The sequence below is a fragment of the Tiliqua scincoides genome, chromosome 2 (genome assembly GCF_035046505.1).
Source record: "Tiliqua scincoides isolate rTilSci1 chromosome 2, rTilSci1.hap2, whole genome shotgun sequence".
Taxonomy (NCBI): Eukaryota; Metazoa; Chordata; class Lepidosauria; order Squamata; family Scincidae; genus Tiliqua; species Tiliqua scincoides.
Genome location: NC_089822.1, coordinates 170,529,525 through 170,555,281, shown reverse-complemented (window position 1 = coordinate 170,555,281; position 25,757 = coordinate 170,529,525).

Genomic DNA, 25,757 nt, shown 5'->3' with positions numbered 1-25,757 from the left:
TCCCACTGCTTAAATTAATTGTATGGTTAATTACTTTTCAGGTCGGAATTAAGGAAACATTTTTTTTGATCATCAAGCCATGCTAATATGTTATACCCATGGGAATCCCATCTATCATAGCCCTTCTATTTGGCTATATATTAGTCTATAGTCTATATATTAATTTAATATTGCACTCATAAAATAACATCACGAACTGCTATTCTGGGAATAATTTAGTAATCTCTTATTTTAAGTAACACTGGTCTACCTTGGGTTCACTGTAGACACCCAGCAGAAACTAGTGGGAATGTTCTTTCTGGAATGTACTTTAGACTGCATGCTGACTGCATGTACACAGAAGAATATAGCAGCTCAGGAAGAAAAGAAGGCTGACACCTTCTCCTTGATAAACTAAGGACCACATCCTGACTTTTCCAGACTGACATAGCTATGCCAATGGGGCATGTGCTGCATCTTGCAGTTGGATGACAGTCATGGAAGCCTCCTCAAGGTAAGGGAATGTTTGTTCCCTTACCTCGGAGCTGCATTGCCCTTACCTTGGTGCTGGAAAATTGGTTAGGATTGCACCCTAACTTTCTTTGAGTTTTTCAACATTTGAGTTTATGTTACCAACCGCATACTAGCCTGGAGTTGTACAGTTATCATTATTATACAGGATTTCTATACCACCTTTCTCATGGACTCTCACAAAGAGTGAGAGTCTTACAGACCAACGTGGTTCACATATACAGGCTATCACCAAACCTCTTTTTAAAAAATGAACATGAATTTTACAATTAATGTTCTATGAGAAGCTCATAGAACCCTTCATTTTAGATGTTTTCCCTCACAGTGTGTATTTGCTGCACACATGCCTTCTAAGTTTCCTGCAGGAGCGGCCACAAATCAGCCAGGTTTTTATTCATTCACTGCTTGTTTTTCCATTCAGCCCTCAGGACTGTGACCCAACTTCATTTTTGTCTCTTTGGCAACGTGCTGGGCTCTTATCTCTTCATTCCTTAACTCCTATGATGCTGATCCTGGTGTTGTCCTGACACTGAAAGTGTACCATGGTTCTGGTCCTGCACACCTACCCTGTTTCTGTACTCGGTCTTTGCAGTGATGGCTCCAACACGCCTTGGGCATCTTCTCAAGTCACCAGTTACCAGCTCACTGTCCTGTGTGTTCAACCTCTCTGCATGCACACAAACACACACCTTATATTGCTGCTTCTGCAAATATTTCTGATGCTCTAGATGAAATGTTTCAGAAAAAGGTACTTCACTCACTCAAGTACTTTAAATGTAAATGAGGCCACTAGGAGGAACATAAGAACATAAGAACAGCCCCACTGGATCAGGCCATAGGCCCATCTAGTCCAGCTTCCTGTATCTCACAGCGGCCCACCAAATGCCCCAGGGAGCACACCAGATAACAAGAGACCTCATCCTGGTGCCCTCCCCTGCATCTGGCATTCTGACATAACCCATTTCTAAAATCAGGAGGTTGCACATACACATCATGGCTTGTACCCCATAATGGATTTTTCCTCCAGAAACTTGTCCAATCCCCCTTTAAAGGCATCTAGGCTAGATGCCAGCACCACATCCTGTGGCAAGGAGTTCCACAGACTGACCACACGCTGAGTAAAGAAATATTTTCTTTTGTCTGTCCTAACCCGCCCAACACTTAATTTTAGTGGATGTCCCCTGGTTCTGGTATTATGTGAGAGTGTAAAGAGCATCTCCCTATCCACTCTGTCCATCCCCTGAATAATTTTGTATGTCTCAATCATGTCCCGCCTCAGGCGTCTCTTTTCTAGGCTGAAGAGGCCCAAACGCCGTAGCCTTTCCTCATAAGGAAGGTGCCCCAGCCCCGTAATCATCTTAGTGGCTCTCTTTTGCACCTTTTCCATTTCCACTATGTCTTTTTTGAGATGCGGCAACCAGAACTGGACACAGTCAGGGGGACGGATGGCAAATCATCCAAGGCAGCAAGCTCCAAGCACCACAAGCTCCAAGGCAGCAGGTGCAGAAACTGCAGCTATGAATACCCCAATGTCATCATCCAGGCTCAGGAACAACCCAGAAGGGAAACTGTGATTATGTGCAAAGAGAAACAAACCTTTAAAATCATCCACCACGGAGAATGACAGCCCGGCAGCTCAGGAGGCTCTCTTGTCACTTTATTAAGTAGGTACGATGGCTCCCAGGAGGACCAATGCATCCTGCTTCCAACTACAGGCGCTGACATGAAAGCTGCTCATAGAGATCAAGGATCTCGGAACTGCTAATCATTCCATCATGCTGTGTATCGTGAGGGCATCACAAAACTAGATGACAATAGCCAAAGGATCTCAGATGGGCTAGGCAATAATGTGGAGGCTTAATCAGAATACTTCTGGTACAGAATTCTAATTCAGCCATTGTCCTTCCCACCATTGCAATTTACTCATGTCTGTACAGTCTATGAAGTTAGCTTTCAGTATTGTTTGTTTAGAAGTGTATACAGGTGTGCACTGTAGTCTTTGATGGCTCCACATCAGGCCCCTTTGACATCTGAAGCAGCGTGAAGCAGGGCTGTGTTCTCGCACCAACCTTGTTCGAGATTTTCTTCGCTGTCCTGCTGAAGCAGGCCTTTAGAACTGCAACAGAAGGCATCTATCTCTGGACCAGATCAGACAGAAAGCTCTTCAACCTCTCCAGACTGAGAGCAAAGTCCAAAGTCCAGCTGAAATGTCTGCATGACTTCCTCTTTGCCGATAATGCAGCTGTCACCGCCCACTCTGCCAAAGATCTCCAGCAGCTCATGGATTGTTTTAGCAAGGCTTGCCAAGACTTTGGACTGACAATCAGCCTGAAGAAAACACAGGTCATGGTTCAGGATGTGGACTCACCTCCCTGCACTGCAATCTCTGCACATGAGCTGGAGGTTGTCCATGATTTTGTGTACCTTGAATCAATGATCTCCGACACTCTTTCTCTGGATACTGAGCTGAACAAACGCATTGGTAAAGCAGCTACCACATTTTCCAGACTCACAAAGAGAGTCTGGTCCAACAAGAAGTTGACAGAACATACCAAGATCCAGGTCTACACAGCTTGTGTCTTGAGTGCACTTCTGTACTGCAGCGAGTCATGGACTCTTCACTCACAACAGGAGAAGAAGCTGAACACTTTCCACATGCGCTGCCTCCGACGCATCCTCAGCATCACCTGGCAGGACAAAGTTCCAAACAACGCAGTCCTGGAACGAGCTGGAATCCCCAGCGTGTCTACACTGCTGAAACAGAGATTCCTGCGTTGGTTTGGTCATGTCATGAGACTGGGCGATGGTCGGATCCCAAAGGATCTCCTCTATGGAGAACTTGTGCAGGGAAAGTGCCCTACGGGTAGACCACAGCTGTGCTACTAGGATATCTGTAAGAGGGATCTGAAAGCCTTAGGAATGAACCTCAACAGATGGGAAACCTTGGCCTCTGAGCGTTCTGCTTGGAGGCAGGCAGTGCAACATGGCCTTTCCCAGTTTGAAGAGACACTTTGCCAACAGACTGAGGCAAAGAGGCAAAGAAGGAAGGCCCATAGCCAGGGAGACAGATCAGGGACAGACTGCACTTGCTCCCGGTGTGGAAGGGATTGTCACTCCCGAATCAGCCTTTTCAGCCACACTAGACGCTGTGATAGAATCACCATTCAGAGTGCGATACCATAGTCTTTCGAGACTGAAGGTTGCCAACAACACAGGTGCGCCCCTGTATCTGCAGGGGTTCCATTTCTGAACCTCTGCGGATACCTGAATCTGTGGATACAAGGGGATGTCTATCCCCACCCTCCGGAGGTGAGCCCAGCTGAGGCCATAGATGGATGTCCACGGCCTCTGCTGGGCTCAGACGGAGCCTCAGATGTGAAAACGTCATGCCCCATTGAGTATGAATATGAGGCATAGAATTCCCCCTGTCCTGAGTAAAATGTGAGTGTGCTATTTCAGTTATTTGAATCCCATTTTTGGGCACTGAAGTAAATGATTTGCACTTTCATGGTCATCCCCATCTTCCTTTCCCCACTGAATTACACAGCTGTGCTATTAGCCATTGCACAGGATCTCTTCACGTGATTTGTATTTCCCCGTGTGCACATGTTACATGTGTTTTAAGAAAGCATTATCAGTAATATTCCCCCTTCGCACCAGTGCGATATGCCAGTCCATAACAGCTGCCTTGCTTGGCCACAATAAGATTAGTTCACTTTTCCTTCTTGTTTATGTGCCTATTATCTTAATTGTCCATAAAGGGAGCACAGAACAGCAACTTGAGCTGTAGCCTTGCCTCTCAGAACTAACAGTTGGTCCCTCTTCTCATCACTGGCATATTTTATTTTTATTGTTACAGGTTTTCAAAAAGATCCTTCCAAGAAAATTACAGCTAATGTTAATATGAAGCAATAAAATTCCATTTAATGTTTGGAGACAAATTTTGGTGCTTATAAACAGCTAATTAAAACCAGAATGAAAAGCTTCTGATGAGTACGAATATTCTCAACCAGCCCTCTGAAAGAACTGGTTTTAGTTCCTGGCCATAGTAGCATAAATATTTGGTGAATGATCCAATATTAGTTTCTTAATCCATAATGGAAAAAATAGGGATGAATTCCAAATTCCATGTCAGCTTGGTCATTGTTATGTGTAATAATATATAATTAGTCAGGAAAACTATTTATTGACTTATACTTTTTAAAAGAATCCCACTCTCCCGCCAAAGATCCTAGAGTAGCAAAATATGCTCAATGTATCCCAGAAATGACAGTTACTTCTTTCGTTCTAGTCTTTGTGCAGCAACTGTTACTCTGCACTTTCCTGATCTTGTTTGAGCTTGGAAGCTAAGCAGGATCAGGCCTGGTTAGTACTTGGATGGGAGACTGCATGGGAATACCGGGTGCTGTAGGCTTATACCATGGTCTTTTGAGACTGAAGGTTGCCAACCAACCTAGACTTTGTGCTTTTTAAGAGAGGCCTTTTAACATAGGGTGGCGACTCCTTTCAGTACTTTGAGACACATCATTTGAGCCTCGTTGCCACTTTTAATCAAGATGGTTAAAATGCTCTTTGCAGAAATGCTGCTAAGACATTCATCTCTTGGGAGGACAAATGCATGGTTGGTGGAAGCAGGAACAGCATGCTGGCAGGGCATTCCCCTGCACCGACATGTTCCAAAACCCTGCCCCCGATTGAGCATGATGTCCGAGTCCAGATTTACCTGACCCAGGGAGCGGCCTGCCTGGTAAGTGCAGGGCTGGGTATAGGGCATGAGGGGCCAGAAAGGGCTCAGCAGGTCAGAGTATGGCCATCAGCCAGTTCCATAGAGTGCACTTACCCACATAGCAAGTATCTGTAGGAGCTTTCCTGTCTCCTGAGTGAGGAACTGTAGCACCCCAAGGGTGACTAGGCATGGAGGGTGGAATCAAGAAGAGGAAAGAGACCAGTCAAGGCCAGGAGAATATAAGGAGGGGACCAGAGATGAGAAGGGGCTGGCTGATAGCTGGAGGATGACTGCAAGAGGCCCTAGGCTGAGTAGGATGCTGTAATCCTTCCTCCCTGCCTTTGCTGGGAGGACAATATCCCAGAGGAGACAAGCCAGGTGGACATGGCCCTAGAAGCCCTATGTAGGTTACTGATCCTATACAGCAGGGATGTGCAGTCAAGGAGGCAGGGGAGTTAGAGACTCTCCTGTCCTGTCAGCTCAGCCTTCCCTGTAATTGTGCACATGCTCCACCCAGTTTCTGAGTGGTTGTGCAATCAGCTGAAGGGCTGAGTTGTCACTGCTACAAGCTCTCTCCAAGCCTGTCTGAGAGACTAGAACTGTGGCAGTGAGAGCTCTGTCTCCACTTTGATTGCGCAGGCACTGGGACTTCCCCAGACTGCAATGCGGTGTGACGTCACTTAGGAGTTCTGCACACTGTGCCTCCCCGATCTTGGACCTCATTTGCATTTCACTGTTATACAGATGGGGACCACAGTGGTAGGCAGGAGCCCAAGACCCACCTTCTCGGGGCTCTTGTTTGGCAACAGCAACAAACGCTGGGTAAAGGATCTTTCTGTGATCAAGAATGCTGGACACCTCACCTGGCATTCCCAATTGCTCCCCCAAGTGCAGCATTTGTCACTGCTGACAATACTGACCTTGTGGTCTGCAGGAAGATGGGAAGGTATGGTTTTCCAGGGCATTCTTGCTGTTCACCTGAACTACACAGTCATCTCCTCAAGGAGATGGACATCTGAACAGGGCTAGAGAGGCTGTGACTTTAACACCTCCATTAAACAGATGACTTAATTAAATAATAACAACCTTCCCCAGAACTGTCTCTGTGCTGGGTAAAGCTGCACCTGTGGAATTTCTGTCTGTCATGCCTAAGATAAAGGCCCAGGTGTTTTGTTACCAATGCTAATGGCTTCACCTGGAAGCCCAAATGAGAGGGTGCTACATGGACAACTATCTCACAAAGCGACAACATTGCATGACTTCTCCCCCTTACCCACTAGGGAACACAGCCTCAGCAGAAAAGCAACTGGCAGTAGTAGACGAATAATCCCAGATTAGTCTGCCAAACAAAAAGTGAAACATTTCTTGTCCTTTGATCTTATAGAAAGATCATATAAATCCTGTATAAAAGATCTGGTTTCTCCTGCCTAGACCATATTCTGCAGCACTTATTTTTGCAGAAGCAGGGGGCTTTTCTATTTTATTCTCTTCTGCCTGTATTGTGCACTGTAATGAAAGGCACAGAAGCCCCGTCTTATGCTGCATTTGATCAAAAATGCTCCCACACCTTGACAGGGAAGAACATTTCACAATCTATGCAGCGTTGACAAAGTGCAGCATTTACATGCAGCATTCACACCTGCCTTCCTTGCAGGAAAACAGAAAACTGAAAAGGGAAGGTGTGCATCTCCAAGGACTTCGCAGACGTGTGCCAAGGATTGAAAGCCACTTGCATCTTCTTGCCCTGTGTTCACTGTAGGTGTTTAGAGACACAGATCTTCTTTCACACCTCTCGTGTTCACTGCAAAGGATACCAGAGTAAATAGACCTGTGTGACAAACACACCAGCTATTGTAAAGTGTGAGTTTTCCTTTGGGAGAAAAAAAAAAAATCTACCCAAGACCCTGGAAAGTCAGTTTCCAGACCGTGTAGCATGCTGGCCTTTGGATCAGAATAAGAGACATGGTTGTAGCCTTACACATAACTTGTCAGAATATATCTGACTACACCACAGACTGATACCCCAATCCTATGCTGAAGACACCTCCAGCAGCCAACATTTCCCCACAGGGTGCGTCGTAGCTTGCGCCAGCACCACTGCATCACCACGCAGAAAATTAATTAGGTCTTGGCTGTGAGACTGTTTTTAACATTTCTAGGGAACTCTGCAAGTTCTAATTTTATGAGGGGTGGAGGTCTATTTCTCAGCATCCTCATCAAATGACAGTTACCAGGATTCTATGGGGAAAACCACTGTCATTAAGAGCTGTTGTACCTTATAGCTATGGCACATTTCCAGTTTATTCCTCAGCAGTTTGTCCCTAAGGGGTTCGGGCAGAAAAAGAGAGGGGGAGGAGGAAGAGCAAGTGTAAAGCAGAATGGAAGGAAGGAAGTAGGCAGTGACAGCTCCAGTTTTGGGGGGACTATGGGGCAAAAACCCTATGAGGACACCCAAATGGCAGTCTCCAAAATGGTTTGAAAAGCAGTGGTAGGGAACTAGCAGATCCTTGCTGAATCTGGGCAATGACCATTCCAAAACCAAATGTGGTAGTTGGCTAGTGGAAGGATGCAGGGTGCTTTTCATTCCAAGTCTGCCACCCAAGTTGCATTGATCCACTGCACCCTCTTCACTAAACGCTCATGGGAATCAGATCATCTTCATCTCTCCCCATGCTCCATCCTTGCCCAGAGTTTCAAGCTTAAAAGAAACACAACCCTTTAAACTTTACATGCTGCGTGAGAAAGGAATGCTTTGGTATACCATCTCCTTGTACTCCATACTCATGTGATGTTTAACGTTTAAAGGGATGTGTTTGCTTCAAACTTTAAACTCCATGTGAGGACGGAGTGTGGTATGGAGGTAAGGAGCTCCCCCCCCCCCCCACTTCTACTGGAAGAAGATGGGAGGGAAGAGACAGCCATGCTCTGGATTGCTGCTCCTCACCAAGTACCAAATAAGCAGGGACAGGTGATTTGGAGGTTACCCCCCATTCACTTTAGGAGTGCTACCTATAGCCTGCCTGGCCACACCACTTCTAATTATTATGAGTATAGGTGGTGCAGGCTGGGAACTCAGATAGGACCACTTCCTATACAAATAGAAGCGGGATGAATCAGACAGGCTGCAGATCATGCTCCTGGAAAGTAAAGAGAAGAGAGTGTGTGTATGTGCACACTAAGGTAGCATTGGGAGGCTGTGATGGGGGCCTTTTGTGTTGTTATTCAAGTTTTGCAGGTTGCATCCTTCTTACCAGAACTAAAAACATTAACTATAAAACCAATATAAAATATGTACATTCACATATAGATATGCCCTTGGTGTCTCAATTATCAAGCATTCTCTATAAGCATTCATTTTCAGAGAGGGTAGAATTGGAGAAATTCATCAGAAAACCTGATTTGCTTTCTGATTCTGTTCATTGTTTACACATTTCGTAGCAGTCCCCTCTGCCCTCAGAACTGATTGCAGTGAGTTCTTGGCCTTTTCTACCAATGATTGCTGCTGTCTTTTTTTTTTTTTTTTTTTTTGTAAAACATTGAAAGGTACTCTGATGGCGATCTGAATACTGAAAGTATTCAATATGCATTTAGCAAACTCTTCAGTGAAAATTAGTACTTAAACATTCAATCACTTAAACATTCAATCAATCTGTCAAGTTTTGTCCTATTGTTAGATTACTCCTTAATGAATGATGTGGTGAACTAAAAATTAATCTTTTAAGTCAATTCTTAACATAACTCTTATCATTCCATTAGTTTGCAAAAGATTGAATCAATGTTTTAGTTAGATCATTTGAAATACAAAACACATATAAAATAGATTTTTAGTTTTTATAAACAATCAAGATGGGATACTGGCTCTTATTTGCATAGCTTAGGGTGTGGTCTCCTTATTTGCATAGATTAGGGTGTGGGATTAATTTTAATATACATTGGCACATGTGAGATCAGCACCAGATTATTCAATTCAATTTAGTAATGATGTGGAAGAACTGCCTTAGGGCACAATCCTAACCACTTATGTCAGTGCTTTCCAGCGCTGACGTAAGGGCAATGCAGCTCTGAGATAAGGGAACAAACATTCCCTTAATTTGAGGAGGCCTCCGTGAGTGACACCCAACTGCAGGATGCAGCACACGTCCCATTGGCACCGCTATGACATAAGGGGTTAGGATTGCGCCCTTATAGTTATAAGAAAAGGAGCCCAATCCTATCCCCCCTCCCACTAGTGTTGCCACACCAAAAATGGGCACCCTGTTGGAGGGGCGGATTGGGAGGCATAGGATTCATATGCAAAAGGGATTTACATTCCCTTACATCTCCTTTTAACTGAGCCAGTAGTCAGTGCAGCCACAGGGGCAACAGTCTGATTAATGACCTAACCCTGTCAGGCCTCTGTGTCAGCAGAGCACATTCTTCACCAGTGCAGACTGTTGCAAACATACTGTAAATGCATTGTGACAACACACCAGTTAGGAGCACTGGCAAGAAAACCTGAATCATCCTACCAGTGCATCATGGTTGATGGTGTTCAACCCCACTGAGAGGTCCAGCAAGACCAACAGGGATGCACTTTGCCACTCTCTAACATGTGAGTTTCCCCAAGGGCATCAAGGATCATGCAGGTTGTGCACTGGCTAAGGGACCCATGGCCTTCAGATCTCCCCAGCTGGGTTTATCCATTAACCCAGACCAGTAGCAGTGGTACTGCCCAGTGGCAAGCCTGATGTTTAATATTCAGCAGCCCAGGTGCTCAATGAGAGTCCATGCGAGGACCACTGCAGGGCTTTATTCCAAGTCCTCAGCAATGTGGCACAATCCTTTTTGCCTACCCCAGACCGGCAAGGGACGAACGGTATGTTCAGTAGATTTCATGTTTTAAAAATTGGTCATTTGTGTTGAATAAAGTGGCCCAAGTTAAACCCAATCTGCAGTCTAGTGTCTTTTTGGGGGGATGCGGGGTAAACAGAATGCCCGATGCAGGGGAGTGGCAGCGAGATGCAAGTATCGTTTGGTCATGTGCGCTCCCTGAGACAAATGGTGGGCTGCTGTGCGATACAGGAAGCTGGACTAGATAAGACCTGGGCCTGATCCAGCAGGGGTATTCTTATGTTCTTGTAGTTTTTTATGGGTGAAAAGATTTCAACATGGAAGAACACTAAAACATGTAATTTTCCTTCCTCTTCCCACACCCTACCTATCAGACTGCTTTATCAGGGATAGTCTGATATGGTATAGCCTTGGGAATTCTGCAATGAATTTTTGAACCAAGTGTTTAGAATGGGCTTAAATAAATTTCCTGTTAGCTGTCCAAACTGGGTTTCATATTTATAAGGCTAGGCTTTTTGCTGACTGTGAGCCCAATCCTATACATGTCTGCTCAGAAGTAAGTCCCATTATGGTCAGTGGGTCTTACTCCCAGGTAAGTGTGATCAGGATTGCATCCTGTGTGAGTTGAGTAGTTTTAGTACAGTAATGTGGAATACTCTTGACATATATTAAAAAAAATCCTAGTACAGGAATGCGAAACAACTCAGGTACAAAATCTTTAGGGGCATCGCAATGTCAGCAACTAATAAATGAATCTGACTCTTTGGGACCTTGTGAGTTGAGAGTTGGGGAGTTAAGTGCACTGGAGAAAAAAGATCTAGGAAAATGATTACTGGTTCCTAGCCAAATAGTGCTTTTTCTAAAGGATTTAACAATCCAACAACTCCATTTGAGTGTGAGAGATTAAAGAGAAAAAGAAAATGCGTGCACACTAGACAAGAGGGATGGAAAAAGGTCATGGGAGCGAAGAAAAATGATCCTCGTGTGCTCGGACTTGCACAGCAGTTTAGGCACAAATGCTGCATAATTAGTGACAAAATTAGTTCCCTGGTTCAGTATATGAATACGTCCAGCTTGTAATGCTTGGCTGTGTTATGAGCTGAGGGCCATTTTCCTGCCAAGCACTTCTCCCGCTCAAAATGTCAAATGGAGTTCAGTCGTAATGTTTGGCAGCCCAGGTCCTCAGCTCTGCCTACTCTGTAGGTACCTGCACAGCCATCCTCAAATGCTAACCCCTTCTTAAGAAAACTCTCACTAAGCAGGAGGCAGTCTTGAACCACTTTCCTCTTTGCCGCTTCTCCGTGAGAAGAAGTTTCATGTTTCATGTTTACCTGCACTTTGAAACCCAAGTGGACAAAGGGTGTTGTGAAAAGCCCATTTTTTAATGGAGGTGACAGGCTTCCAGTGGAAGAAAAGCAGGTTGGGAAGGGGATCAGCACCTCTCCTACTGCTGTTACTTTACCAGTAGCATAGCTAGAGGGGGACAAAACGGTAAGTGCAGGTACCACAACACGCCCATGAGCACCTCCACCCACTTACCACTGGAGTATTCTGGGCAGCGATGGCAATATGCAGGAGACGCTATTTGGTTAGGCGAGCACCTACCTATGTGTTGCCATCACTGCCCAGAATGGCTTTGAAGGTGAATTGGAGAGGCCGTTTATGCAAGTGTTTTGCGGTGCCTGCAGTACTTATTGCTTCGCCCCCCAGCTATGCCCCCAGTTTTCTGCTAAAACTTTCCCTCCACCACCAAAGCTGCTTTCTTTTAAAAAAAGATAGGGAGGAAGCCATGGGACTGCATGAACAAGAAGTTGGCTCTCAACTTCCAGGGTGTGATGTTCTTGAATCAATGATGACAGTACAGATGTTTACCTGGGTCAGAGCATAAGCCATGAACATGCAAGGCAAGTTTTCATTTCTAGTAATCTTCAGTTGTAGACACAGTATAAACCACCTGGGCAAGAGTTACAACTGTCCTTGGCTCTGTATAATGCCTATACATTTTAGGTAGAAAATAAATGTTAAATAATAATAATAATAATAATAATAATAATAATAATAATAATAATAATAATAATAATAATTATTATTATTATTATTATTATTATTATTTATACACCTTCTTTCTCACTAAGGGCACAATCCTAACCAGGTCTACTCAGAAATAAGTCCTATTTTGTTAAATGGGGTTTACTTTCAGGAAAGTTGCAGCCTGACTCTCAGAAAACATTGTGAGAGTCTTACAGCCCAATCCGAACCTGCCCTGGAGCAGGCAGATCAACTGGTGAGCCTGCCCTGCATTCAAGGCAGGGTTGGGGCCAAAAGCTAAGCCCAGGGCAAAGGGAATCATTTCCCTTTACCCTGGGTAACAGCAGAGCAGCACCAATGCGCTACTCAGATCTGCATCACTTAAAAGTGGTGATGCAGATCCATGCAGCCCAGAGCTGCACCAGGCTGCCCTTGAATGGAGATAGGAACTGACATAAGTGCCAAATCTTGTGGCCGCCCCCTCAACTGCCACTTGCCCATGGTCCCGCCCACTGCCCGCCCTTCCCCACTCTGAAATGCCTCATCCCCATGCCCCCCGCTGACCTTCATGCTGGCCTAACTAGGCTGGTGCAGGCTTATCTTTTGTGCTGGCCCAATGGGATGTTGCACTTTATGGCACTTTTGTGATGCTGGTCCATCCCCTCCCAGAATTGTGCCCTTATAAACCCAATGCGGTTCACATAGGCAGGCTATACTAAACTCATTTTTACAAATGAGTTTTTACAATAATTGTCCTATGAGCAACTCAGAATCCTTCACTTCCAGATGGAATCCTTCACATGCTAGCCTTCAAACGCTGGCAAGAATACCTGGTGTGCAAGAATGAACTTTACAGGAGGATCTTGAACAGAAAGCATAGGTCCCAACAGCTTAATAGTGATTATTCCAGTGCACTGAACAACAGTTTATCCAGCTTACCACCGCAATGGAGCCACAGAGTTCAAATTGCTCAAGCTTTCTGCAATCTCTTATTTCCCTGTTTAGCTAAGAAGGCAGACTATGATTGTTCTGCTCTACTTGCTGTAAATGGAAGTATCTCAAAATCAAATTAAATATGATAAAAACTCAGTTTATCTTGATACAATTTATAAGTGGGCTTGCAGATAAGGCCAGCAATGTCGGAGAAGAACAGTGAGCTTTAGGGCAGTGCTGTGTTATAGATAATCAAACTGGGGGGGGGGGGGCTTTGTGCACTGAAAGTTTAAATGAAACAGATTAAAGAAACCCTAGACATTAGTCGTAAGGGCCAGATCCTATCAAACTCTCCAGCACTGATGCAGCTGCAACGCCACCCTGAGGTAAGAGAGTAAACATTCCCTTATCGTCAAGAGGCCTCCGTGACTGCCCCCCCAATGTAGGATGCAGCCAACACCCCATTGGCACAACTGCAGCGATGTTGGAAAGCTGGATAGGATTGGGTCCTAACTCTAATGAAATTATGTTGTATGGGTAGCATTGTTCTATCATTTGAACAGTGAATTTAATGTTACCAGGAAGTTCTGGGACAGGTGTAATGGGCACATATGGGTGAAATCAAAACATGTGGGCAAGGACCATTATGACATTGACTTGTGGCACACATGCATGGAATCAGGTATCCTAACCAAGACAAAAGAGAGGTATATACATGCAACACAGTCTATTTATTGTGGAGATAAACGTACACTGGAAAGTAGCCACATCACAAAGCAGTGGCCACTCTCCTCTGAACCCATCAAAGTGTCATGTGGAGGTGTGTTACATCACAACGTCACTGGTCCAGGCAGCACTGCCCCTGGCTATGTTCCTGTGCGCTCTCTCTCTCTCACTCTCTAGGTCAGTATTCAAGTCAAGGTCTATATGTTTTCTGTTATGGAATCTACCATCTCAAGGCAATGTCTAAGGCATACAATCTTGGGTGTCACCCTAGCATCAAAAGATCTATGAGATGGCAGTGGAGTAAAAAAGAAGATACCACCTTCCTGGATCACTTGCCTGCTCTAGAAGCTCAAGCTCCAGAAGCTCACAAGGACATGATGATAATGGACATCCTTTTTTTGTCCCCAGCAGCTGGTACCTAGAGGTCATTGGTTGTGAACATGGAAGTTCCATTGTGCTGTCAATGATAATCACTATTTACAAACCTAAGATTTGTTGAATTCCTTTTAAAGCCATAGGCACCAGCGGCCATCATAGCCCCCCTTACAATAAATCTCATAAATACTTACACTCTTTATTTTGGTTCCATTTGTGGGACCCTCTGCATGGCTTACCACAACTTTTAGAATACAATAACAAGCAATAAACTAATAAGAGATAATCTGAGAGACATATTCAATTATATCATTGTTAATCTGTATTATACAATTATAAAGCAAGTTGATTACATGGTCCACAGGCACCTGGCCAATCAATATCATTGCATGACCCCATTTGTAATACTGTATGAGGGGGAAAAAGTTCATGTTCTTTCTTCCTGCATAATTTATTGATTGGTATTCTATAACAGACTCAACTTTCTTTATTAAACGAAAAAGTTCCAAACTCTTTAACTGTTGTTTTTAACAGTGATGCTCTTGTCCCTGTTTTGTGGCCATTCACAGCTCGAAACAACCATTTCACCTTACATAAGGGGTGGGCCATCCTGGTCCTTGGAGTGGTCTTGCAGACACAGCCAAAAGTGTGATAAGAGTGACTCCTGCTGGTGCTATGATGTAATTGCAAACAAATTGAATTTCCTACAAAATGCAGGCATCTCCCAAATGTTACTTTCCACCAGGACACAAAAAACATATTCACTACTAGAATCAATATGGAAATGTGAAACACTGGGAATACGGGAATATGAGAACATAGAATCTCCTCCCCACCCCAGTTTCCACCCTGTGCTATTCCACCCACCCTCCCAGCCCCATTCTACCCAACCCACTTCCTCCTGCCACCTGCACTGATTTACCAGTGCTCACCACTTGCAGAGGCAGCCTTGCTGCTGAAAGGGTGTGTGACATTTTGTAATAGCAGTAAAATAAATTGTGTTGCTGAAACACAAGTTGGGAGAGTTAGAACAGACAAAAGAAAATATTTCTTTACTCATCGTGTGGTTGGTCTGTGGAACTCTTTGCCACAGGATGTGGTGATGGCGTCTGGCCTGGATGCCTTTAAAAGGGGATTGGACAAGTTTCTGGAGGAAAAATCCATTACGGGTTACAAGCCATGATGTGCATGTGCAACCTCCTGATTTTAGAAATGGGCTATGTCAGAATGCCAGATGTAAGGGAGGGCACCAGAATGAGGTCTCTTGTTATCTGGTGCGCTCCCTGGGGCATTTGGTGGGCCGCTGTGAGATACAGGAAGCTGGACTAGATGGGCCTATGGCCTGATCCAGTGGGGCTGTTCTTATGTTCTAATGGCAGCCCCAGACCCACATAGGATTGAGCCATCACTCACAGGTAAGTGTGTTTAGGACTGCTGCATTAATATTATCACAGAAAATCCCATGCATGTCACATTTTCTATTAAGTCAATCCATATTTGATGATATAACAATAATTTCGTCCTAGTCACTTGATTTTCCAGCCTGATTAAAGCCTGCACTCTTTTCAGCAAGTATGCAAGACTAATTTCTTGGTGTAGGAAGCTCATTTACTTATCCAGTTAATGAGTATATGGGAGAGTTTCCTGAAAGAAAGAAAAAAGCAGTAAACTGGATGAATAATAAATCTTCCATGTGACATAAAATATAGACAGAAGTCTAATAAATTGGTTACAGAGTCATGTGTGAATATTGAACAATGAAAATTAAAGGGTCTGGACTGGAAGGCTAAAGAAAAACTATTTAAAAATTTCTAACCAGTGTAGCTATATACAGTAATTGCACTGTGTGGCTGCAATAGGAATCATCATCAGTCCCTATAAAAGAAAGCGGGATAGTACATTTTAAATATGCTCATGGAGATGCTCTTTTACTGAATTAATTTACTCAGTGCTGAAAAGCAGTCTCACTATCTTTGCTGCACTTAGGACAATTTAAATGGTGAATAACTGCCAAAAGGGCATATACAATGCCATAAATGCATAACATTTTATTAGCACAGATTGCTCTGTCTGCAGTTAAACTGAATGTCTGTTATGATAATTAGATAGTACTACTATTCAGCACATGTGAGCTTTATATGACAATAGGTTACACTTCCTTAAGTTTTCTCACAGCTGTTAAGGCATAAGCATAAAGCATGGAGTATTAAAGTCACAATGGGAATCTCACCTGTGGCAAACGACTGCCTATAAAGTTATTGTTCAGAGCTTGGCTATCATACTGGATGTTTCCATACTACCACTCCACAAAATCCATTTTTTTAAATCAGAATAAAGAGTGGGGGGTGTGTGTGGCAAAAAAACATCAATTCATTTTGTTACTAATGTGCTAACCAGGTGCTCTGGGACTGATCAGGACACCACCCATGACTCTTTACATCATTATTCCGGAAAAAAGCTTTCTTCTGTACCAGGTAGGAAAACTAGGGTAAGGCTCTGAACAACCCCTTCCAGGATTATAGGAGGCGGGTGATAGGCAGTGGAAGCTCCCTCCCTTTTCTCCATTGGTGAATGTGACAGGACTCAAGGTAGCTAACCAGGGGGATTTACAAGGTTAGCTCAGTCAGGTGAGTCCTCTTCTGGGTATGAGTCCTTCTGGTGCCAGCCTGATTGCCCCTCCCTCCCCACTGATGTTTTCCTGGTTGTCTCTTTCTTAGATGTTGTTGCTGATTTTAAGAGCAGCGAATTATAACTGTAACCTGCCCTGATCTTTAGGGATGGGGAAAAAAATGTACCTGCATCTTTACAATTAAAATGTGTGATTTTTTTTTATTGTTTTGTTTCCTGACAACCTGTACAGGTAGAGAGCAAAGAACAGACCAAAAGGAACTCTGCATTGTCAAATGTAAAAAAATAAATATAAAATAATGTTAGGGGGCTCTGCACAGTTGTTAAATGCAAATGTGAATTTTGTGATGAAAAAGGACATTGTTTAAAAACTCTTGAAAAGCCCTATCAGTCCAGCCCTCCTAAGAGCCAATGTTTGGATCATCTTGGGCATAATGTTGTAACATAGGGAATTTGTATAGACTGAATATGAAATTATCTGACCTTCCCAAAGCTTGTTCATGATGGTTCTCTGAGTCTTCAGTGCAGTCAGTGACAGATGGGGGAGACAGCAGTGTCAGGAAATTCATACATCACTAGTTTCTGATCTGAAGCCTGTTCAGTCCAGTGATAGCCTGTTTAACTTCAGAAGGTGCTTTCACACACACACACATTAGCAGTTCAGGAAGACATTATACACAAATCACTGGAACCATTTGCCCTGATTATGGGGAGAAGGTAGTGAAAATGACTTACACATAAAAGAAATAACTACAGAGTAAGTCAGTATGCATCATATGATTGCCCTAATACGCACAGGGCAATGCAAAATTAGCATTTGGATCACTGTTAATGAGAAACATATTATTTTGTTTTTCTAGTGACATCTAGATTAGATTACTGTAACATGCTGTACATGTACAAGGCAGCTTTAAAGAGTATCCAGAAACTGCAATTAGTGCAGAATGCAGCTGCCCACATGGTTGCTGGGGTCATTGGTTTGACTTAGTTGGACCACAGCTCCGGTGGCTACACTGGCTGCTGGTTCATTTCCGGGCTCAATTCAATGTGCTAGTTTTGTCTTTTAAAGATCTACATGGTTCAGGACCAGGGTATTGGAGAGACCTAAGGCATGGAAAGCTTACTGTTGCCATCACTGCTACTGCCTCATCCACCCCCTCCCCCAATTCCCTTACCTCCATGCAAGGAGGTGGTGGTGATGGTGGTCAGAAAGCAGCAGATCTCTTCCCTACCACCTTTCTCATGCAGTGAATGGAAACGTGGAAATGTGAGACACACTGAGATCAATCCCAGTGCATTGTCCCTCTATCTATAAGCCCCTCTTTGCCTTCTGTATACTGTGTCTATTTACTCTGCAATCATCCATTTCATTGGCTGCTGAAGCAGGGGTGTTATTTAACTTACTACAATAGTTTCATCTCTGTGTCTGTTTTACTTAAGAACATTGAATAGAACATTTTGACTGTTTGTGCAGTGACTGCAGAAAGAATAGCTGTGGTTCAAACACATTCAACAGCCAGCATACTTGGGTAGGCAGTTATAGGGGATGGAGGGGAGGGGGGCTATATTATAGAACATACGCACACACATGCACACACTACAAAATAATGTTTAAATGGATGACTAAGGCCCCCCCCCCAAATGTGACAGTGATTTACCAGGGACAGATTTCAGAAAATAGGGACCTACCTATTAGATTCCAGAAAATAGGGATATATGTCTGTTTTCCTGGGGTTCTCAAACTTTTTGGGAGCAAAACTCCTGAGTTAAGTGTGTGCAGGGGAGGGGCGAAGGCAGCAACACGATCCCCAGGATCGTGCCACTTTTAGGAGGCAAGGGGGGCTTACTTACATATGAAGGCATGCAGCCTCCAGGAAGTGCGGGGAGCCCCACAGAGCCCTCCGCAGGGTTCCCCAAGTTCACCACTGGAAGTGGTTTGTGATTGCTTATTTTTAGTATTCGGAGACTTGGGGAGCCCTGCAGAGGACTCTGCTGGACTCCCTGCACCTCCTGGAGGCTGCTGCCTTCATATGTAAGTAAAACCATGCACCAACATGAAGGTGAATTTGTTTATTTTATTTGAAGAATTTATATCCCAGCTTTCGCCCACAGTCAAGGAGATTCAAGGAAGCTTGCAAAATAAAACCAATAATAGAACAATACTAAAAGCATAAGCATAAAAACTGTTAAAAAAGTAAAACAGAATAGCCAGGATCACACAACTATTAAAATCCATCTCTTTAAAACTCCAGCCCACAATGTCAGTCAAATGCCTTCCTGATCAAAATGATCTTGAGGTCCCACTGAAAGGTCTCCAGAGAGGGAGCCATTTCTAGGAGAAGGGAATTCAATAAACGAGAAGCCATCACCAAGAAGGCCCTATTTCTGGCTGCCACCTCCTCACCTCTGCTGCTGGCAGCACCATCAGAAGGGTCCCCTCCGATGACCTTAGTGGACAGGTAGGATATATGGAAGAAGGTGGTCCCTCAAAGTTTAGCCCCTTCTTACATTTCCCAACCGGCCTAATCTCTGGATGGCACATTGAATGTTGCAGTCAGCTATCTGGTGTCCTTGCATCCCTTGCGCTGGCTCAAGATACGATTGGGCCGTTGGTCTTTTAAACCCTGCTTCTTTGTAATGTACATTATGTACTGCAAAATGAACAATACATCCACTAAAGAAAATGAAACAATTTTCAGGAATCACATAAGAACATAAGAACATAAGAACGGCCCCACTGGATCAGGCCATAGGCCCATCTAGTCCCGCTTCCTATATCACAGCGGCCCACCAAATGCCCCAGGGAGCACACCAGATAACAAGAGACCTCATCCTGGTGCCCTCCCCTGCATCTGGCATTCTGACATAACCCATTTCTAAAATCAGGAGGTTGCGCATACACATCATGGCTTGTACCCCGTAATGGAATTTCCTCCAGAAACTTGTCCAATCCCCTTTTAAAGGCGTCTAGGCTAGACGCCAGCACCACATCCTGTGGCAAGGAGTTCCACAGACCGACCACACGCTGAGTAAAGAAATATTTTCTTTTGTCTGTCCTAACTCTCCCAACACTCAATTTTAGCGGAAGTCCCCTGGTTCTGGTGTTATGTGAGAGTGTAAAGAGCATCTGTCTATCCACTCTGTCCATCCCCTGCATAATTTTGTATGTCTCAATCATGTCCCCCCTCAGGCGTCTCTTTTCTAGGCTGAAGAGGCCCAAACGCCGTAGCCTTTCCTCATAAGGAAGGTGCCCCAGCCCAGTAATCATCTTAGTTGCTCTCTTTTGCACCTTTTCCATTTCCACTATGTCTTTTTTGAGATGCGGCGACCAGAACTGGACACAATACTCCAGTTGTGGCCTTACCATAGATTTGTACAACGGCATTATAATATTAGCCGTTAGGGAATATTACCCTTCCTAATGATCTCAAACATAGAATTGGCCTTCTTCACTGCCGCCGCACATTGGGTCGACACTTTCATCGACCTGTCCACCACCACCCCAAGATCTCTCTCCTGATCTGTCACAGACAGCTCAGAACCCATCAGCCTATATCTAAAGTTTTGATTTTTTGCCCCAATGTGCATGACTTTACACTTACTGACATTGAAGCGCATCTGCCATTTTGCTGCCCATTCTGCCAGTTTGGAGAGATCCTTCTGGAGCTCCTCACAAACACTTCTGGTCTTCACCACTCGGAAAAGTCTGCAAACTTAGCCACCTCACTCCTCAACCCTGTCTCCAGGTCATTTATGAAGAGGTTGAAAAGCACCGGTCCCAGGACAGATCCTTGGGGCACACCACTTTTCACCTCTCTCCATTGTGAAAATTTCCCATTGACACCCACTCTCTGCTTCCTGGCCTCCAACCACTTCTCAATCCATGAGAGGACCTGTCCTCTAGTTCCCTGACTGTGGAGTTTTTTCAGTAGCCTTTGGTGAGGGACCGTGTCGAACGCCTTCTGAAAGTCCAGATATATAATGTCCACGGGTTCTCCCACATCCACATGCCTGTTGACCTTTTCAAAGAATTCTATAAGGTTTGTGAGGCAAGACTTACCCTTACAGAATCCATGCTGATTCTCCCTCAGCAAGGCCTGTTCGTCTATGTGTTTTGAGATCCTATCTTTGATGAGGCATTTCACCATCTTACCCGGTATGGATGTTAGGCTGACTGGCCTATAGTTTCCCGGGTCCCCCCTCTTTCCCTTTTTAAAGATAGGCGTGACATTTGCTATCCTCCAATCTTCTGGCACCGTGGCCGTTTTGAGGGACAAGTTGCATACCTTAGTCAAGAGATCTGCAACTTCATTCTTCAATTCCTTAATAACTCTTGGGTGGATGCCATCAGGGCCCAGTGACTTATTGATCACCATCAATTCTTTGCCAAAAAGTTGCATTGCTTTTCAGAGTTGTTGGTAACTCAGTTGGTCTCATTCCTATTTCTTCCCATTAATATTTTATGGAAAACACCAACTATCTGTGCAAGATACAGCCATTTTTAATGCTGTGCATTCTGTGCCACTGTTCTGAGATGTGACACCGTCAGATGGATGAGGCACTTATAAAAATGACATTTTACGCTTTGGAGATTGGTGTATCCAGCTGTACAGTATATGATTTCTAGCAATAATATCAGGCAAACTTGGCAAGAAATGTGCATGACCTCAGCTGATCCGTTGTATTAAAGGTAGTCAAATAACAATCTTACCTTGAAAACTCTTTTGCTTTTAGGGTCCTGCTATAAATTGATTCTGATATAGAGTTGGAAGTCTAGCCCAAACTCACCTTGGAAGATTTGGAACAAATCCACATTATTCTGAAAACAAGAACTCTGTTAATTTTCCTGAACCAATTTAAGGTTCATTAAAAAATGCTGTCCATCCATCTTCAGCCCTTACTGTTCTCAAGAGCCCTGTCTGCCAGCCCTTTACCACCAAAACACCCTCTCTCCCTCTCTCCTTTTACTTATCTGCCAAGCAATTCAGGAGGTGAGGGTACTATACAGTGAGAGAAGGTATATCCATCTCTTTCTTTTTATTGCTGTCTGTAATGCAATATGCAATTTCAGCAGCCCTTAGTAGTACTGTCTCTCTCTTACTCCCACAGGATGTGAGTACAGGGGCTTCTACCTCTACTATTACCTCCCACACCAGATTTATGGGGAGAAATAGAAGAGGGATGGAAAAGAAAGGGATAAACCTCCTCTCTGTGTGCTGCCAAGCTGCAATGATTGGCAGGGATTAGAGGTTCAGAAGCCAGGAATACTGCTCCAGCTTGGATTTTGAGCTGGAGAAGAAGTGGTATCTGAGCTGGAGAAATTGGATCTGAAGAAGTTGGATCTGAGCTGGAGAAGAAGTTGAGGTCCTTTAAAGGTTGCCTTTCATTGAAAGTTAATTTTTTCCAAGCCTCCCGTTCCATTCCATTTCTTCTCCAAGACTAGCTTCACAGACCTTTGGTGGCCACTTTAATAGGGATCTAATAAGTATATTTATATACTTAATGTATATTCATGGAGATAAGGGAGGGGGAGCTCAGGTAATATTCTATTCAGTTTCTCAACCAGTTACCCTTTTCCACTCTTCAAGTGATCTGGTCCAGGGATGTAAGTACAATGGCCTGATTGACACTGAGAGAAGCAGGGATGTCCTGCATCATTCCTTTCAATTCCATGTACTCATCAATGAAAATGAAGGTGGCAGAACTTCCATACATCCCATTTTTGCCAGTGGTCGTGATGTTGATCCAACTGGCATGGCTGCATTTGCTTTCTTGAACTGAGTTTCGGTTGAAGAACAAGTTGGTAGATGAACTGCATGCACAAGTACAAGAATTACTATATGCCTAACAACACAATCCTACCTCAATTCCCCTGTGCTGATGTGGGAGAATTTTGGTTGTTGGAAGTCTCCTTAGGGTAAGGATACCACAGGGTCAGTTGGCTTTGATTCATGTTGGCAGATAAGGCCCAGGAATGAGGATAGGATCTGGCACACACTGGTGCTTACAATTTGAAACCTATCTGCAGACATCATAAAACACAAGTGCGCCAAAACACAGTTTGAAGACACTGGCAACCAATTTGCAGTTGGCATGATCAAAAGATAAACTCTATCTTAAGTTGAGCCCCAAATTCTCACTGGAAATGGGCCCATCCTTCTCCCACAAGTAGCCAGCTCTTTTCTTATCACCCACACACACCCTCCTGGATTTATGATTTTATGGGAAATCTAGGTTTTCAGAGTCTGTTATGTGTATACTGTACATCTACCTATGGCTCACAGGTTCCCTAGCCCTTGAGATGCTGACATTAGAGCAAATAAAGTGTCAAGCTTTCACCAGAAGATTGGAGGCCTCACAGAAAGATCTCTAGCTACACCTCCTAGGTCTTTTCCATACTCGGGCTCAAAGGCAGCATTGAGGCTTTGCTATTCTACAGTGATTGGGAGTGTCATTATAGCTCTGATTTCACATAGCACGTACAATAATACAATAATTAGAATCCATAAGGTCTGTCCCCGAAGCCTTCTCACAGTCCTAGCACCCACCCACCCCATCATCTGTCAATAATAAATTACAATGCTCTGCTTCAAATCTTGGATATGTTGGGAGAAGACCTTCACTGAAGGTTCTAACCTTTATGAAGTTTTGGAGGGTGCACACACAGATGCAGACAGACACACTCACACTTATGCCCCTCTCCCTACAGGCAGAGACCAAAGTGAAAGAGAATTCTTTCACAGGTGTCTGCAAAGGTTTGCTTTCTTAAGTGGGGGCAGCGAAACCTGTGCTAAATGGGGGGTCTGGCCCAATTCACACAGCCTCTGTGCTTCTACATCTCAGCTCAGCAGCCTTCCCACTGCCTGTCTCCCATTACACATTTATCCTCCGCTGCACTATGATCCCTGCCTCTCTCTCCCCGTTTCTAGTAGAGGCCCAGTAACATGCAATACCACATCTCGGTTTGCACCAGTGGAAAAGCTGCTGCTCCGCTGGAAAGTGAGTTCCAAAGTTACAGAGTCCTGATAGGATTAGGCGCTTTGGCAAATGCTTAGCTCCCTCCCACTGAAATTAATGCTTTACTTGGTTGGACTGTATGAGCAAAAGCATACATTGCTAATTTTTTCTTACATTGGTTCCAGTCAGGAATGGGAACTCGAGTCAGGTGATTCGAGTCCGAGTTGTGAAAATAAGCTATTTTTGCTGATTTTTGTGGAGTCTTGACTGCACCAATGACTTGTGCACTGACTTGAGTCTGAGGTCACCTAACCCAGCACTGATTTCCCATGCATGTGCACTGGAGTCTGCCTGTGTCTGGTGTGCTTGCTTGCTTTTTTCACGCCATGAAAGAGAAGCTGGGGCCATCATTCAGACTGGGCGAACAGCAGGGAAGTTCCATCCAGGAGGCAGGGAAGGGTTAATGTTCTGCTTTTGTATTGAGTGGGAGGGTGGGAGGCGGGAGCAGGCTCTCTTGGCCATCTCTAAAGGAACTGATGGTCATTGGACAAAGGATGGACAGTCTAGTTTTTTCTTTGGATGGGGTAGGGCAGAATGAGGAGCCCAAGAGGTCCTGCCTTAGGATTGGCTGGAGAAGCCCAGGAAGGAGGAGGAGGCAGGGAAGCGGTTCGTAGTGATCACGCTTTCCAACACATGGCTCCTCATGGCTCTGTTGTTACTTGGGAAGAGGAAGTCTCATTGAATGACCGGTGCAAATGCGACTATCCTGACTGAGTAGAGCTGCAAAAGGTTGGGTAATTCTGGTAAGCCTCGCAGCTGCTGTGTGTGGCCCTCCTCCCTCTTACCACTTCTGTTCCCGCTCTCATGCAGTCCCTCCTACCCCTTTCACCTTGTTTACAGATGGGATGAGGGCAGCTGTGGCGTGTTTAAAGAGAACTCTAACATACACACAGAGACCCTAGCAGCAGCCCTGTTTTTTCCTCCATGGATAACTTTTAAAAGGGAATGACTCAAAACTTGAGTCTTTTTGAGTCGCAAAAACGCTCTGGGCAACTCAGAAAGTGCCCCTGTTATGACTGGTTGTTGAGTCAACTGGCAGAAGGCAGAGATTTGTGACTCGACTCGAGTCACACCTTGCCTGACTTGCCTGGAACCCTGGTTCCAGTGAACATTAGTTTTCCTTAAGTCTACTGTTATGCACACCACTGTCATTTAGGTTTGTCTTTCAGCATGGCTGAAATGTTCATTGAAATACGTACCTTTGGCTCTATTATTGTCACAGTTCATGAGCTGCTTTCAATAATAGGTACATTCTGCAAGGCTGTCGGGCACAAAAAAATTTCTCGTGTTTAGCTTATACCCACAAATATATTCCAAGAGCAGAGTGCTTGGAAGGCTGATGTAGATGAATATGAAAAAAGGTAAAGTGATTCCAATAAAAAGCAACAGTACAGAACTAAAAAGCATAAAATACAGACAGGAATCAATGAATATTTGGCAAGTCATTTTCCCTCTTAAATAGGTGACAGAATACATTACAGAAGTATTCTCCCTCTCATTCTCTGTCTCTCCTGAAGTGTTCTGTAAGCCTACCACACTGATATTAAACCAATAAGCTTATTTTTATAGAGGGAAAGATAGGCATAAATCCAAAAGAGCTGAACGAGAGTAGGAACTTTAAAAGTAATTCTGCTTTTTGATTTTTAAGAAATGTAGATCACAATGTTAGTGCTTTTCTCCTTTAGCTAATAGATATGATAGCAAAATGGAACTCCCTGATATAGATGCAGTGTATCTGTGCTGCCAAAATGCCAGATTCTGAAGACATTCAACAGGGAAAGGTCAACTCCAGAAACCTCTGATTAGTGGTTGTTACAGAATTTGGACAAGATGGCTCTAGGTCTGATCAGCAACTCATTTTTTGTGGTCTTATTTCAGCAGGACCATCTCATGACTTGATTATCTAACTTGGCCATACTATGTTTATTAGAACCAAGAACTAAACAAAGTCATCTTCCATCCTCACCTGAGAGGACCCAGCTCT